The sequence below is a fragment of the Pongo pygmaeus genome, chromosome 20 (genome assembly GCF_028885625.2).
Source record: "Pongo pygmaeus isolate AG05252 chromosome 20, NHGRI_mPonPyg2-v2.0_pri, whole genome shotgun sequence".
Lineage (NCBI taxonomy): Eukaryota > Metazoa > Chordata > Mammalia > Primates > Hominidae > Pongo > Pongo pygmaeus.
The window spans coordinates 24,369,775-24,386,794 of record NC_072393.2 but is presented as its reverse complement, the minus strand read 5'-3'; the positions used below and the strand labels follow the sequence as shown (position 1 = coordinate 24,386,794).

The window sequence follows — 17,020 nt, the reverse complement described above, 5'->3', positions numbered from 1 at the left end:
TCAGTTCTACAGTTTTAGTTATTTTTAAATGTACAATTAAATTGTTATTGACTACAGGATCATTTTTATGGTCATAATGAAAATTATGTAGAAACATAAGTAAAATCCATGCATTTCTGAGTCCTGAGGAAATATTTTTTAAAATTTTAATATATTTTTCTTTGAACATGTGGCCTCTGCTTGCTTGCACATATGGACAGTTAGTATTGATTTACAGAGTTAAATATACATCTATTAGTCTAAAGATAAATCTTAGGTGTAAATAAATTTTGGAGTAAATGTATTTGTGTTATTGTAAGCTTGAAACAATTTTTAGCAGAAAAAAGCAATATTGGAACAAAATAAATCATTTTAAGAAGGTGTCTAATTTACTAGAAAAAAAATTCTCAAAAATGCTGAAAGCAAATCTATTCTGTCTGCTTTGTATTGAATTTATTACTGTATAATCCTTGGCTTATGCTTTAGAATCTCCCTATGAAAATTCTCTGTTTTAAGTTGACTATTACTCATGTTAGACCCATAATTTTCTTTTTGTTTGTTTGTTTAATAGTTTTTTTGTTTTGTTTTGTTTTTGAGATGGAGTCTTGCTGTATAGCCCAGGGTGAAGTGCAATGGTGCTCTCTTGGCTCACTGCAACCTTGGCCTGTCAGTTTCAAGCAATTCTTCTACCTCAGCCTCCTAAGTACCTGGGATTACAGGTGCCTGCCACCATGCCCAGCTAAGTTTTGTATTTTTAGTAGAGACAGGGTTGGTCAGGCTGGTCTCAAACTACTGACCTCAGGTGATTCACCCACCTTGGCCTCCCAAAGTGCTGGGATTACAGGCATGAGCCACTGTGCCCAGCCTGTGTAATAGTTTATGAAGTATTCATTATGTGAGCTAGTCTGTAATTATAAGAACAATTTTTTAAAAAATTTCATTGTTCCATAATTTAATGGGGTACAGGTGATACTTGGTTGGATGAGTAAGTTCTTTAGTGATTTGTGAGATCCTGATAGACCCATCAGCTGAGCAGTATACACTGCACCATACATGTTGTCTTCTATCCCTCCTTTTTCCCATTCTTCCCCGCAAGTCCCCAAAGTCTATTGTATCATTCTTATGCCTTTGTGTCCTCATACCTTACCTCCCACATATCAGCGAGGACACACAGCATTTGGTTTCCCATTCCTCAGTTACTTCACTTAGAATAATATTCTCCAATCTCATCCAGGTCGTTGCAAATGCCGTTAATTCATTCCTTTTTGTGGTTGAGTAGCATCCCAACATATACATATATACACACACATATACACATCACACCTTCTTTATCTACTCATTGATTGATGGACATTTTGTTTGGTTCCACGATTTTGAAATTGTGAATTGTGCTCCTAGAAACATGAATGTTTAAGTATGTTTTTCTATAATCAGTATTTGGGTTTATTTTTGGGTTCTCTGTTTCATTGTTCTATGTTTCAAATAATGACTTCTTTTCCTGTGGGTAGATACCCAGTGGTGGGAACTTTCAGTTCTTTAAGGAATCTCTACACTCTTTTCTATAGTGGCTGTACTAGTTTACATTCCCACCAGCAGTGTAGAAGTGTTTCCTGATTGCTGCATCCACGCCAACATCTACAGTTTATTGATCTTTTGATTATGGCCATTCTTGCAGGAATAAGGTAGTATTACATTGTGGTTTTGATTTGCATTTCCCTGATCATTAGTGATGTTGAGTTTTTTAAATCTATTTTTGTTGGCCATTTGTATATCTTCTTTTGAGAATTGTCTAATCAAGAGCCCACTTTTTTATGGGAATTTTTTTCTTACTGAGTTGTTTTAGTTCATTGTAGATTCTGGATATTAGTCCTTTGTCAGATGTATGGATTGTTAAGATTTTCTCCGACACTGTGGGTTGTCTGTTTGCTCTGCTAACTGTTCCTTTTGCCATGAAAAGTTCTTTAATTTAATTAGGTCTTAGCTATTTATCTTTGTTTTTACTGCATTTGCTTTTGGGTTTTTGTCATGAAATTTTTGCCTAGCCACTGCCTAGAAGAGTTTTTCCAATGTTATCTTCCAAAATTTATACAGTTTCAGGTCTTAGGTTTAAGTCCTTAAGTCATCTTGAGTTCATTTTTGTATAAGGTGAGAGATGAGGATCCAGTTTTATTCTCCTACATGTGGCTAGCCAGTTATCACAGCACCATTTGTTGAAAAGGGTGTTCTTTCCCCACTTTATGTTTTTGTTTGCTTTGTTGAAGATCAGTTGGCTGTAACTATTTGGGTTTATTTCTGGGTTCTTGGTTCCATTGGTCTATGTGCCTATTTTTATACCAGTACTATGCTGTTTTGGTAACTATGGCCTTACAGCATAGTTTGAAATCAGGTAGTGTGGTGCCTTCAGATTTTTTTTTTTGCTTAGCCTTCCTTTGGCTATGTTGGCTCCATATGAATGTTAGAATTGTTTTTTCCAACTCTGTTTTTCTAACTCACCATCTTCAGAATGGTGGTGGTATTTGGATGGGGATTGTGTTGAATTTGTAGATTGCTTTTGGCAGTATGGTCATTTTCACAATATTGATTCTACCCATCCATGAGCATGGGATGTGTTTCCATTTGTGTCATCTATTATTTCTTTCAACAGTGCTTTGTAGTTTTCCTTGTAGAGGTCTTTCAAGTCCTTCATTAGGTGTGTTCCTAAGTATTTTATTTTTGTTGAGCTATTGTAAAAGGGGTTGAGTTCTTGATTTAATTCTCTGTTTGGTTGCTGTTGGTGAATAAAAGGGCTACTTATTTGTGTAGGTTAATCTTGTATCCAGAAACTTTGCTGAATTATTTTATCAGTTCTAGGAGCTTTCTGGAGGAGTCCTTAGGGTTTCCAAGGTAAATGATTATATCATCAGCAAACAGGGACAGTTTGACCTTTTGTTTACTGATTTGGATGCCCTTTATTTCTTGTCTTATTGCTTTGTCTAGGACTTCCAAGATTGTGTTGAAGAGGAGTAGTGAGAGCAGGCATCCTTGTCTTGTTCCTGTTCTCAGAGGGAATGCTTTCAACTTTTCCCCATTCAGTATTATGTTGGCTGTGGGTTTGTCATAGATAGCTTTTATTATATCAAGCTGTGTCCCTTGTATGTCAACTTTGCTGAGAGTTTTAATCATAAAGGATGCTGGATTTTGTCAAATGCTTTTTCTGAATCTATTGAGATTATCATGTGATTTTAGTTTTAAATTCTATTTGTGTGGTGTATCACATTTTTTTACCTATGTGTGTTAAACCATCCCTGCATCCCTGGTACGCAATCCACTTGATCACAGTGAATTATCTTTTTGACACGTTGTTGGATTTAATTTACTAATTTTTTGTTAAAGATTTTAGCATCAATGTTTATCAAAGATATTGGTCTGTAGTTTTCTTTTTTGGTTGTGTCTTTTCCTGGTTTTGGTATTAGGGTGATGCTGGCTTCATAGGATGAATTAGAGAGATTTCCTTCTTTCTCTATATTGGTACCAATTCTTTGAATATCTGGTAGAATTCTGTCGTGAACCTGTCTGGTCCTGGACTTTTTTTTGTTGGTGATTTTTAAATTACCATTTTAATCTCACTGCTTGTTATTTGTCTATTCAGGGTATGTAATTCTTCCTGATTTAAGCTAGGAGAGTTGTATTTTTCCAGGAATTTAAGTATCTCTTCTAGGTTTTCTGGTTTTTTTGTAAAGGTGTTTATACTAGCATTCAATGATTTTTTGTGTATCAGTGGTGTCAGTTATAATATCTCCTGTTTCATTTCTCAGTGAGGTTATTTGGATTTTCTCTTTTTTTCTTCATTAGTCTTGCTAATGGTCTATCAATTTTATGTATTTTTCCTAAGGAGAAGCTTTCTGTTTCATTTACCTTTTGTATTTTTTTTTTGTTTCAATTTCATTTAGTTCTTTTCTGATCTTGGTTATTTCCTTTTTTTCTGCTGGATTTGGGTTTGGTTCGTTCTTGTCTCTCATTTCTCTAGTTTCTTGAGGTATGACCTTAGATGGTCTCTTTCTGCTCTTTCAGATTTTCTGATGTAGGCACTTAGGGCTATGAACTTTCCTTTTAGCACCACCTTTCCTGTATCCCAGAGGTTTTGATATGTTGTGTCATTATTGTCATTCAGTTAGAAAAAATTTTAATTTCCATATTGATTTTGTTTTTGCCCCAATGCTCATTCCGGAGCAGGTTACTGAATTTCCATGTTTTTGCATGGTTTTGAAAGTTTCTTTGTGTGTTGATTTCCAGTTTTATTCCATGGTGGTCTGACAGAGTGCTTGAAATAATTTCAATTTTCTTAAATTTATTGAGGCTTGTCTTATGGCCTATCATATGATCTATCTTGGAGAAAGTTCCATGCGCTGTTGAGCAGAATGTGTGTTCCATGGTTGTTGGATGAAATGTTTTGTGTATATCTGTTAAGTCCATTTTTTCCAGGGTATAGTTAAATTCATTGTTTCTTTGTTGACTTTCTGTCTTGATGACCTGTGTAGTGCTGTCAGTGGAGTATTGAAGTCCTCCACTCTTATGATGTTGGTGTCTATCTCATTTCTTTGGTCTGTTAGTAATTGTTTTATAAATTTTGGAGCTCCAGTGTGATGTTTGTATATTTAGGATTGCATATATGTTTAGGATTGTGATGTTTTCCTGTTGGATCTGGCCATTTGCCATTATATAATGTCCTCCTTTGTCTCTTTTAACCACAGTTGCTTTAAAGTTTGTTTTGTCTGATATAAGCATAGCTACCCCTGCTTACATTTGCTGTCCATCTGCATGAAATGCCTTTTTACACCCCTTTACTTTATTTGAGTCTTTATGTTAGGTGAGTCTCCTGAAGATGGCAGATAGTTGGTGAGTTCTTATCCATTCTGCCATTTTGTGTCTTTTAAGTGGAGCATTTAGGTCATTTACATTCAATGTTAGTATTGAAATGTGAGGTACCATTGCATTCATCATGATATTTGTTGCCTGCATACTTTGGTGTTTTTGTTGTTGTTGTTGTTGTTGTTTTGGGATGGAGTCTTGCTCTGTCAGCCATGGTGGAGTGCAGTGGCTCAATCTTGGCTCACTGCAACATCCGTCTTACAGGTTCAAGTGATTCTCCTGCCTCGGCCTCCTGAGTAGCTGGTACTACAGGTGCCCACCACTACACCAGGCTAATTTTTGTCTATTTAGTACAGACAGGGTTTCACCATATCAGACACCTTGTGATCCACCCACCTCAGTCTCCCAAAGTGCTTACTGGGATTACAGGCGTGAGCCACTGCATCTGGTATTTTGTTTTTTAACTTGTATTTTTATTTTATAAGTCTTGTTTGATTTATGCTTTAAAGAGTTTCTGGGCCGAGCACGGTGATTCACTCCTATAATGCCAGCACTTTGGGAGGCTAAGGCGGGTGGATCACCTGAGGTCAGGAGTTTGAGACCAACCTGATCAACATGGAGATACCCCCTCTCTACTAAAAATACAACTGTTTCTTTCCTTCATACATGATGCTTCATTTCATTGGATGCAAAATTCTTGGTGCATAATTGTTTTGTTTGAGGAGGCTGAAGATGGGGCCCCAATCCCTTCTAGTTTGTATGGTTTCTCCTGAGAAGTCTGCTGTTAATCTGGTAGGTTTTCCTTTATAGGTAACATGGTGCTTCTGTCTCACAACTCTTAAGATTCTTTCCTTTGTCTTTACTTTGGATTAGCTGATGACAATATGCTTAGGTGAAGATCTTTTTGCAATGAATTTTCCAGGTGTTCTTTGTGCTTTTTGTATTTTCATGTCTAGGTCCCTAGCAAGGCCAGAGAAATTTTCCTTGATTATTCCCTCAAATATATTTTTCAAGCTTTTAGGATTGTCTTCTTCCTCAGGAACACAAATTATTCTTAGGTTTGGTCATTTAACATAATTCCAGACTTCTTGGAGGTTTTGTTCATATTTTCTTATTCTTTTTTCTTTGTCTTTGTTGGATTTGGTTAATTCAAATATCTTGTCTTTGAACTCTGAATTTCTTTCTTCTACTTGTTATTGCTGAGACTTTCCAGAGCATTTCATATTTCTAAAAGTCTGTGCAAAGTTGCTTGAATTTTTGATTTTTTTCTTTAAGCTATATATTTTGTTGAATATTTCTTCCTTCACTTCTTGTATGATTTTTTTTTTATTTTGTTGCATTGGGCTTCACCTTTCTCTTGTCCCTCCCTCATTAGCTTAAGAACTAACCTCCTGAATTCTTTTTTTAAATAAATCAGGGATTTCTTCTTGGTTTGGATCCATTGCCAGTGAACTAGTGTGATTTTTTTTGTGGGGGGTGTTGATGAACCTCCTTTTCTCATATGACCTAGTTTGCTTTTCTGGTTCCTTCTCATTTGGGCAGTCTCTTTCAGAGGGAAGGTCTAGGGCTGAAAACTGTTGTTCAGATTTTTTTTTATCCCACAGGGTGTTCCCTTGATGTAGTACTCTCCCCGTTTTCCATGGATGTGGTTTCCTGTGAGCTGAACTTCAGTGATTGGTTGTCTCTCTTCTGGATCTAGCCACCCAGTGAGTCTTCCCAGCTCCAGGCTGATACTTGGGGTTGTCTGACAGAGTCCTGTGATGTGAACTGTTTATGGGTCTCCCAGCCATGGATACCAGTGCCTGTTCTGGTGGAGGTGGCTAAGGGTGCAATGGACTCCATGGGTGTCCTTAGCTTTGGTGGTTTAATGCTTTATTTTTGTGCTGGTAGACCTCCTGCCAGGAGATAGTGCTTTCCAGAAAGTATCAGCTGTAGTACTGTTGAAAGGGACCAGCAGTGGGTGGGACCCTAGGACTCCCAAGATTATATGTCCTTTCTCTTCCACTACCATGGTCTGTTAGGGAAGGACCAATGGGTGTGGGGGGCGCTAGGCATGTCTGAGTTCAGAGTCTCCTTGGGTGGTTGTTGCTGCAGCTGCTGTGGCAGATGGGGGTGAGATTTGCAGGTCACTGGAGTTGTGTACCTAGGAGGATTATAGCTGTCTCTGCTGAGTCGTGCAGGGTGTCAGGGAAGTGGAGGAAAGCTGGCAGTCACAGGCCTCACTCAGCTCCCATGCAAACCAAAGGGCTGGTCTCACTCTCACTGTGCCCTTCATAACAGCCCTGAGTCTCTTTCCAGGTGGAGGGTGAGTTGGCCTTGAAAATTTCCCCAGGATTTCTGTCTCCCAGCTGCAGGAAAAAAAAGGGCTTTAGTTCTTCCATGCCTGTGAAGTCTTCAAGCCAGATTCATGCCTTCCCCTGAGTTCTGGCCAGAAGTCTTCTTGCCCCATTCAAATTGTTACAAAGTTCAGCTAGGGAAAGTCCTCCCCTTGGAAGTTTTACCCCCTGCTCCTCTGTCCTCCCCTCGATGGATCCCTGTGGTGCTAGGCAGGAATGGGCTCCTTGGGGATTCAGCGAGCTCCCCGGGCCTCTTTGTTGCCTCCTACACCCCTGTATTTCACTCAGCTTGGCTCTCTAACTTGACGCAGCTCCAGGTAGTTAGAAACTTCTCCCACAAACAGACTTTCAGCTTCTCCAGTGGGGTTGTGTTTTTAGGAGTGGAGGACCTCCCTTTCCCACTTCTGCAGTTGTGGCACTCACAGTATTTGGGGTGTCTCCAGGGTTCTGAAGGAGCAGTCTGCTTCTTTCAGAGGGTCTGTCCTGATGCCTTTAAAGACACATTCTCAAGATGAAAGTGGTCATTTGTTCAGATAATCTCTCCTGAAAAGGAATCAGAGAAGAGAGGAAAAAATGGTTGACTGTCAGATAAATGTGTCCCAGGTCAAAATTTTGTCCACGTTTTCTTCTAGAATGTCATGTATTTAGAATTGCAATCATTTACATTTCTACTTCTGATGCTTTTGCCTAACAAGATTATTTGAACTACCTTTCTCTTGTTTTCTCGTGACAGTGAAAGGACCTCATTAAAATAATTCTCCCCTATGTTTCAGAGCCTTATCTTTATTCTCTCCATCCAGGATTCTTACATGTCACAACTAATACTCACCTTGAATTTATACCCTGAAATATTGAGAGTATTCCCTTTGTTGACAGATCAGCCTGGGCAGCTGGGGATATAAAACATTCTTATTGGGGATGGTGCTTGGTCCTCAGATATCAGTGAGGGAGAAAACCGCACCTTTTAGGTTCCATCAGAATGCTCCATCAACTCTATGAAGAACATAATTTTTAAATGCACACTTAAAAAGAATGGAATTAATAGCCTGGAATAATTTAGAAAGATATGTAAAGGAATGAATTCAAATAAATTTGTCTTCTAGAATGCTAAAAGAGAGAGTTTTTAGATACACTATTAGAAATTACAAAACATGGGCAACATATGTGGCTTGAACTTTACATAAAACATTTTTCTTGATTAGATTCAGATTATAATTTATGTTTTTTGGCCAGTAGTCTCACAGAGTCATGTTGCATCCTCCTATATGTATCAGTACCTGATACCAATCTGTCCCATTAATTTTATTCACTTGGTTAATGTGTTTTCTGAAGAATTTCTTCACTATAATGTTCCTTTTTAAAAATTGTATTAATAGGTATTTTGGAGAGGTGACTAATGTGCATAAACAATCACATTTACTCTGAAAGCTCCCCTGTCATGCCAAGTGTCAGGTTCCAGCCTAATCTGAGGTCTAACAGGAGTGGGTGGGTAAGTGGTGGGTTGCTGGAAAAACAATCAAGGAACTGTGGGAAGTTTTGAGATGGCTTTTTTTTCTCTCTAGGCACAAGCCTGAGCATGAGCCTTGTGTACAGGGTGAGCAGCTTTACTCTCCCTCTCCCTCCTGTCCACCTGTCTGTGTACTCCTTTCACTCAATAGTGGATCAGAGCCAAGCATGAGCTTACACAACGAGGTTACATAATAAGTAGAATTGTGCACCTGCACTCCAAACTAACTGAGTCATGCTGAACCAGACGTTTACCATGGCCTATTCTTGACCACAGAACATCCATTTTTCTTACACTCTTTTTCTTAATAGTTTCTCTTTGTTTATACATTGCTTTGGAAAATGAAGGCTGTCATCTTTGTTTACTGGTCATAAACACCGGGATAAAACCCAGGTTCTATCACTTACTAGATGTTTTACAGAGTATTTTTCTTAAGCTAGAATCATTGACATCATTGGTGAGTTTGTTAGCAATACAGTAACTCAGGTCTCATCCCAGATCTCTTGAATTAGAATATGTATTTTAACAAAATCTCCAGTTTATTGATGTATGCATTAAAATTCAAGAGGTAACTTCTAACTTACTGTGACTTCTCCATATGAGAACTGTACACACCTTACTCTGTATAATGTACATATGGCACTCAAAACTGTATATGCTTGTGTTTTTGCCGTAAATATTATGCTGTATCATTCAGAAAACTATAGTACATACACTGGTTTTGTGGATCTTGTTTCATCCTCTTTCCTCAGAATGAAGGAATACATTAGAGAATCTTTCTCTATTGAACAATATTTTATTGGATAATGCCAGTCTCTTATGTAAAACAGAGCCAGTTCTCTTAACTCTCAAACACTTAGAGTAAAATTAATAATTCTGCCTATAGCCACTTGCTAAGTATGTGTGGGTCTTTGGGTTTATTTTAGGAGATGTTAACTTTCAAGGTTGTGGCCATAGAATTCTCTCAGGAGGTGTGGGAATGTCTGAATACTGCTAAGTGAAATTTGTATAGAGATGCAGTGTTTAGAGAACTACCAAAAACTGGTCTCTCGGTGTCAATACATTTTCCCCCAATTTTCTAATATACCCTAAGGCTTCTATTTTCTCCCTTTGTAGAATGATTTTGGCAGTTTTTCCTCTGCATAAATTATTTTAGATCAACACTTTTAAGGAAAACTTGAAGGTTTACTGGAACAGAAAAAAAATCTTCAAGATGTTTTAACAGGAACCTTCCCCTTTCTTGAGCTAACCTTTATTCTTCACTCTAGATTAATGGTAATTCTAGAAATTCAGTGGCATTAAATATTCTTGCCCAAATATTAAAATTCAATATCCAGCACCAATTTTAAATTCAATAATATTGAATAGTAGAGCTAAGGACCCAGAAATGTAAAATATGTTCTAAATATTCAAAAGTTTCTGTCAGAAAACAGTATTTTGGAATTAAATTTCTAGAATCTTTCATATTTTCTCCTGTCTGACTGACTGAACATGGTACAAGGTTGGTAACTGTAGAATCTCAGCAAGTTATGTTGCTTTTTTCTAACAAAACAGGCCTTACTATCTCTAAACCTGATCTCATCTCCTGCCTTGAGCAAATAAAAGAGCCCTGGAATGTGAAGAGACATGAGACAGTAGTCAAATACTCAGGCAGGTAAGCATGAATGAAGCAGATAACACAGACAAGAGGTACAAATGTCAAAAAGAATTGCAGACCTTAAAATGTGGTATGAGATGCTCTGCTTCAATGGAAATGTTTCCTAAAAAACCATTTTTTATTCTGTAGCTTTTGTATAGGAGCATCATTTGTCCCATACTGTTAAATTCTCTATGGACTCTACTTGCTATTTAGTGATTTTCCTTTGAAGGTACCACGAGAGCTAAAGTCCTCTTTATGGCTTATAAGGTACTGCATGATATGCCTCCTTTTCCATTGCTTCAAGGGGGAATATAAGAATATCTCTGAGTATTTTGAGGAAGTGCATGTTAGATCATTTCTGAAGTTTTTTTTTTTCCATCATATCTGAAGTGTGTGAGAGCAGTGGTGACATTAAGATTTGCTTCAGAAATCTCAGGAGCATCAATGACAGATGTTACTTGTTATTTCTCTATTTTTTCTTTTCTTTCTTTTTTTCTTTTTTTCTTTTCTTTTTTTTTTTTTTTGAGGCAGAGTTTTGCTCTTGTTGCCCAGGCTGGAGTACAATGGTGTCATCTCAGCTCACCACCATCTTCCCCTCCTGGGTTCAAGCGATTCTCCTCTGGGTTCAAGAGATTCTCCTGCTTCAACCTCTGGAGTAGCTGGGATTACAGGCATGCGCCACCACAACCAGCTAATTTTGTATTTTTAGTAAAGATGGTGTTTCCCCATGTTGGTCAGGCTGGTCTTGAATTCCCGAACATAAGTGATCCTCCCGCCTTGGCATCCCAAAGTGCTGGGATGACAGGCGTGAGCCACCGTGCCCAGCCTCTATTTTTTCTTTTTGATATTAGTAATTTTAACAGATTTGAAGTGATAGCTCATCGTTTTCATTTGCAGTTGCCTATTTGTTGGTGATATTAGGTATCATTTTCATATAATAAACTAATTTTCTTTGAGTAGATACCCAATGATGAGGTTTCTGAATCAAATGGTAGTTTTATTTTTAGTTGAGATTCAGTATGTTTTTTATATGCGTGTTGGTTATTTGTATGTCTTTATTGAAAAATGCTTAGTAGTATTTGCTCATTTTTCAATGGGATTTCTTATTATTATGATATTTTTGAATTGTTTGAGTTATTTGTAAATTCTGAATATTAGTTTCATGTTGGCCCATAGTTTGCAAATATATTCTTTTATTCTGTAGGTTGCCTATTTATCCTGTTGATTTATTTATTTATTTATTTTTTGCTGTGCAAAAACTCATTTGTTTGAGTCCCATTTGTCTATTTTTTATAATAATAATATAATAATAGTTTTCTTTGTTGTGTCTTTGGCTAGTTCTGGTATCAGAGTGATACTGACCTCAGAGTGACTTAGGAAGAATTTAATTATCTTCAACTTTTGGGAAGAGTTTAAGGAGGATTACTATTGTTTGTATATTTGGTAGAATTTGGCTGTGCATTTATCTAGTCCTGAGCTTTTCTTTGTCAAGATATTTTTTATTGCTGACTCAATCATGCTACTTATTATTGGTTTGTTCAGGTACTCAGTTTCTTCCTGGCTCTATCTTGGGAGGTTGTATGTTTCCATGAATTTATTCATTCTTTGTAGGTTTTCAGGTTTATTAGTGTCTAATTGTTTATAATCATTTCTAGTGGTCTTTTGTATTACTGTTGTATCCGTCGTAATGCCTTCTTTCATATCTGATTTTGTTTATTTATATTTTTATTCTGTTTGTGGTTAATCTACCTAGCAATTTATTCATTTTGTCTTTTTGGAAAACCAACTCTGTTCTGTTGATCAATGTTATTGTTTTTCATCTATATTTCATTTGATTCTGTTCTGATTTTTGTTATTTTTTTCTTCTAACTTGGAATTTTGTTTGTTATTAATTTTCTAGTTCCTTGAAGAGTGTGTGATGTCAGGTGCTTAATATGTAAGCTTTCTACTTTTTTGATGCAGTCATTTAGGCTGTAAACTGCCCTCTTAGTATTATATTTGCTTTATCTCACAGGTTTTATTATATTGTGTTTCTCTTTCCATCTTTTTCCCCACATATTTTTAATTTTTATCTTAATTTTCTTTTTGAAATGGGTTTTAATCTGTCACCCAGGCTGGAGGGCAGTGGAACAATCTTGGCTCACTGCAACCTCCACCTTCCAGGATCAAACCATCTTTTTATCTCAGCCTCCCGAATAGCTAGGACCATAGGTGCACACCATTACATCTAGCTATTTTTGTAAATTTTTTTGTAGAGATACAGTTTTGGCATGTTGCCCAGGCTAGTCTCAAAGTCCTGACCTCAGGTGATTCACCTGCCTCAGCCTCCCAAAGTGCTGGGATTACAGAGGTGAGCCACCACTCCTGGCTGGCAATTTTAATTACTTCATTTACAGTTGTTGGGAACAAGCCCCCCAAAATCTGTCCATAAACTGGCCCCAAAATTGGCCATAAACAAAATCTCTGCAGCACTGTGACATGTTCATGATGGCCATAACACCCACGCTGGAAGGTTGCGTGTTGACCAGAATGAGGGCAAGGAACACCTGGCCCACCCAGGGCGGAAAACTGCTTAAAGGCATTCTTAAGCCACAAACAATAGCATGAGTGATCTGTGCCTTAAGGACATGCTCCTGCTGCAGTTCATTAGCCCAACCTATTCCTTTAATTTGGCCCATCCCTTCATTTCCCAGCCTGGCCAATGTGGTGAAACCTGTCTCTACTAAAAATACAAAAATTAGCTGGACGTGGTGGTGGGTGCCTGTAATCTGAGCTACTGGGTAAGCTGAGGCAGGAGAATTGCTTGAAACAGGGAGGCAGAGACTGTAATGAGCCAACATTGCACCACTGCACTCCAGCCTGGGCAACAGAGCAAGACTCCATCTCTCAAACAAGTAAAATAAAATAAGTAAATCAACATGCAGTAGTCAGTGAGCACCAGCCATGCAATTGTGGAGGTACAGAAGATCGAAAAAATATTCTTGAGGTGGGAGAAACATGTTAACAGATAAATTACAGCAGACAGACTTGATAGACGAGGGTAAAAGTTATTAGGAACAGATGGCCTAATTCTCCCTAGAATTACTATTTGAGATGGGTTTCAACAGAAGAGTAAAGAGTAAATATTCTTTGCTGGGGGAAGGGGATGGAGACAAAACAAAAAGAACAACCCATGCAACAGCAGAGGCAGTAAAGAATTATTCAGTGTGGCAGTGATGTGGAAGACAGAGACAAGAGCCAAGACTAGCAATTTGGTTTGGAAGCAGATGAGGTTCTTTGTAAAACAAGTGAAGGAGTTTAGATTTTTCTTTTTGCAGACAACAGGGAGGCAAGAGATGTTATTAGGCAGGCAAACAACGAGAGCAGCTTTCGTTTTTGAGGATGATGACTCTGGCAGTAGGGTGGAAGATTAACAGCAGTAGAGAGAAACTGGTGGCAGAAAATTAAGAGGTGCTTATGACTCAATGAGGGCCTTAGGTCAGAAGTGATTAAACAGCCAAAGTCAGTGACTGGAGCATGGTTTTGGGGAAAGACTGGTGACTGGACATGGGGGTGAGAGAGACATGCATCAGGACAGCCAGCAGTAATGTTCCTGGCCTAGTAGGTTGTGTGCATGGCAATCAGCTTCCAGAAGGAATGGATATTACTTTCATTTTTACAAGTACTTGCAGGGTGAGGGACTTGTAGTGTGATGAGGATGACAAGAGATTACTGCTTCAGAAAAATTGTAAGTGAAAATGTAGAGTTAGAGTTGCCAGTTTATAGGTTAGAGGAGAGGACACAAAAGCACCAGAATGCACAGGGCATTCTGCAGGAACAGAACTCACTCCCAGATGTGAGAGGTGAAAGGTTGCTGCAGAGAACAGGTACCTGGCAACTGACTCCAATGGGATGCTTACAGTCTGTCCACTGATTTCAGAATTTTAAAACAACTATTCTCAAGTGTTGCACATGTCTCTAAGGTAAGTGGGAGCCCAGACCACTTTGGAGGAAACTGTCTGCTTACTACAGGCAGCCGTTTCTTTTCTGGTATTCAGTCTCCTCATCTTCCTGCCTTCTCCCTTGCATATCTCCTGCTTGTGTAGTAGGGTGGAAAGTGGGAGGGCAGGACAAAGCTCAGACCATTGGCACTTATTTGGTAAACATATACTAGACAGTTCTGGTGTGAGGCCTGGGGTCCCAGATCATAGAAATTACCACTGTCTGCATTATTCCATCCCTGTATTATCCCCATCCATCTCAGCCAAGGCAGCTGGCTGACATCCACTCTCTCAAGAGGACATGTGTGGACAGAAGACCTGTCTCAGAAACACCGCTCTATGAAAAGGGCAGATAGTTATGTAAGAATTTTGCAAAAACTTGAGAAATTAAAATCAGGGAGACTACGAATACAAAAACATTAACTATCAAGCTAGTAAGAGCTAGTTCAAAGAATTTTTTAAAAAGATATGCTCCACATAACTGAAAACATGAGGGAGACTGGCAGATGACAGCATCAGAGTGAATTTCCTAAATGACTGAAGTAGGAGCCACCTACCAAAACAGCTTTACAGAGCCAATGCATTTCATTTGTTGAAGAAGCTGATGATTTCTAGAGCTCTTATTTACTATGGAGTTTTCAAATACATTGAACATCACTTAGTGTTTTCCTCAATCCCAAGCTTCTTGTAAAACTTTGACCCTGCCAACCATGGCATCGTAGAGGCAAATAAAAGCTTACTTACTTTATGGAATTTCAGATTTCTAAATATAGCACATGTAATAGAGGGAATGCACCCAGTGTGCTTGTGGATACAATAAAGGCCACTACTATACCTTTCAAGCAGGCTTCCTTGACTTCAGCTCTGCTGACATTTGTGGCTGTCCTGTGTATTGTAATATGCTGAGCAGCATTTCTAGTGTCTGTATACCTAAGGCCAGTAGCACCCTTCCCCAAAGCAAGTCACTCAAAAATTCAAAATTCTGGAAAGGAAATCCACAGTGGATACCCACAAAGCTTCCTGATCTCAAAATATACCACTTTATTCCATATGTAGGTTTTGAGTTTCTGGAACATTTATTTATCTCTACAACAATCCCATGAGGTAGACAGGCTACTGACAAGATGCCTATCATATTCATCAATGGCAATGTCACCAGAGGCTAAAGTTTCATTTGAAATTCCCTTATACCTTCAAATTCGATCAAATTTATTTTGAAAAAAAAGGTCTTCTTTATTAAAAATAACAACACACATACACAGAGGTAAATAAGCAGTATACATTTAAATCTATGATTTTTTTTTTTTTTTTTTTAGATCAAGCTGACTCTATAAACCAGGTGTTCCATGGAGCTAGGTGGTAGTTAGGAATTGTGGATCCTGAGCTTAATTTATTGCCAGCTCTTGGGTACATCATTAAGCAGCTATAAAATGGGTCAACATACCCACCCAACCCTAATAGTGTTGTTCTGAGTACAAACGTGGAACTTTGCTGAATGATTTCAAAAAAGCAGGGTGAAAATAACTTAGTCCAAGAAGGTACATCAAAATAAATAAAGAACATTTTAAAGTAATTAAACTACCAGAAATATCACACATTTATATAGTCCTACCCCATTGTCTCTGAGAACATGGAAAAAAAAGAAAATACAAAGCAAGCTAGAGAAAGACAAATACAGTTTTTAAAAGCCCCAATTAACCCCACTAAGAATTTTTTTGGCTACCTGGTATATGTCAGGCACTGTACAATGTAGGGCAGTGCTTCTCAATCTTGTTGGCACCAGGGTCTGGTTTTATGACAGACAATTTTTTCACAGATGTGGCAAGATGGTTTTCTATTGGTATGATTTAAGCGCATTACACTTACTGTGCACTTTGTTTCTATTATTACATTGTAATATATAATGAAATAATTATACAACTCACTATAACGTAGAATCAGTGAGAGCCATGGGATTGTTTTCCTGCAACTAAAGGTTCCCATCTAGGGGTGATGACAGACAGTGAGAGATCCTCAGGCATTAGACTCTCATAAATAGTGTACAACCTACATCCCTCATGTGCGCAGTTCACAATAGGGTCTGCACTCCTATGATAATCTAATGCTGCTGCTGATTTGTAATGCGAGTGATGGGGAGTGGCTGTGAATACTGATGAAGCCTCACTCATCCACTGCTCACCTCCTGCTGTGCAGTTTGGTTTATAACAGACCACAGACTGGTATCAGTCTGTGCCCTGGGTGTTGACGACTCCTGATGTAGGGCAACAATATTTATTCGTTTATTTATTGAGTGTAGTGGTATAATCTCAGCTCACTGCAATCTCTGCCTCCGGGGTTCAAGTGATTCTCCTGCCTCAGCCTCCCGAATAGTTGGGATTACAGGCATGAGCCAAGAAGCACGGTTAATTTTGTATTTTTAGTAGAAATGGGGTTTCACCATGTTGGTCAGGCTGGTCTTGATCTCCTGACCTCAGGTGATCCACTCGCCTAGGCCTCTCAAAGTGCTGAGATTACAGGCACAAGCCACCATGCCCGGCTGGCAACTACATTTATTACCATCCATTTATTACTAGGGCACCCATGTTGTACAGTGCCTGGCACAGACCAGGTGGCCAATAAACAGCTATTGATCTAATGCAGGAATAATAAAGTAAGGTTTATTTTTTCTCCTTCAACATGCTGTACCTTTGTCAGATGCAAATAAGACCTCAAAAGTCTGCCTGAATAAACT

At 38.3% G+C, this 17,020-nt stretch overlaps 1 protein-coding gene across 1 annotated transcript in view; it reads right to left on the bottom strand.

Annotated features, from left to right (window-relative positions):
* LOC129020624 (small ribosomal subunit protein eS27-like) overlaps positions 1–17,020 on the bottom strand; it is a 143,605-nt gene that overhangs the window by 83,363 nt on the left and 43,222 nt on the right. The gene's annotated exons all lie outside the window — the stretch shown is intronic.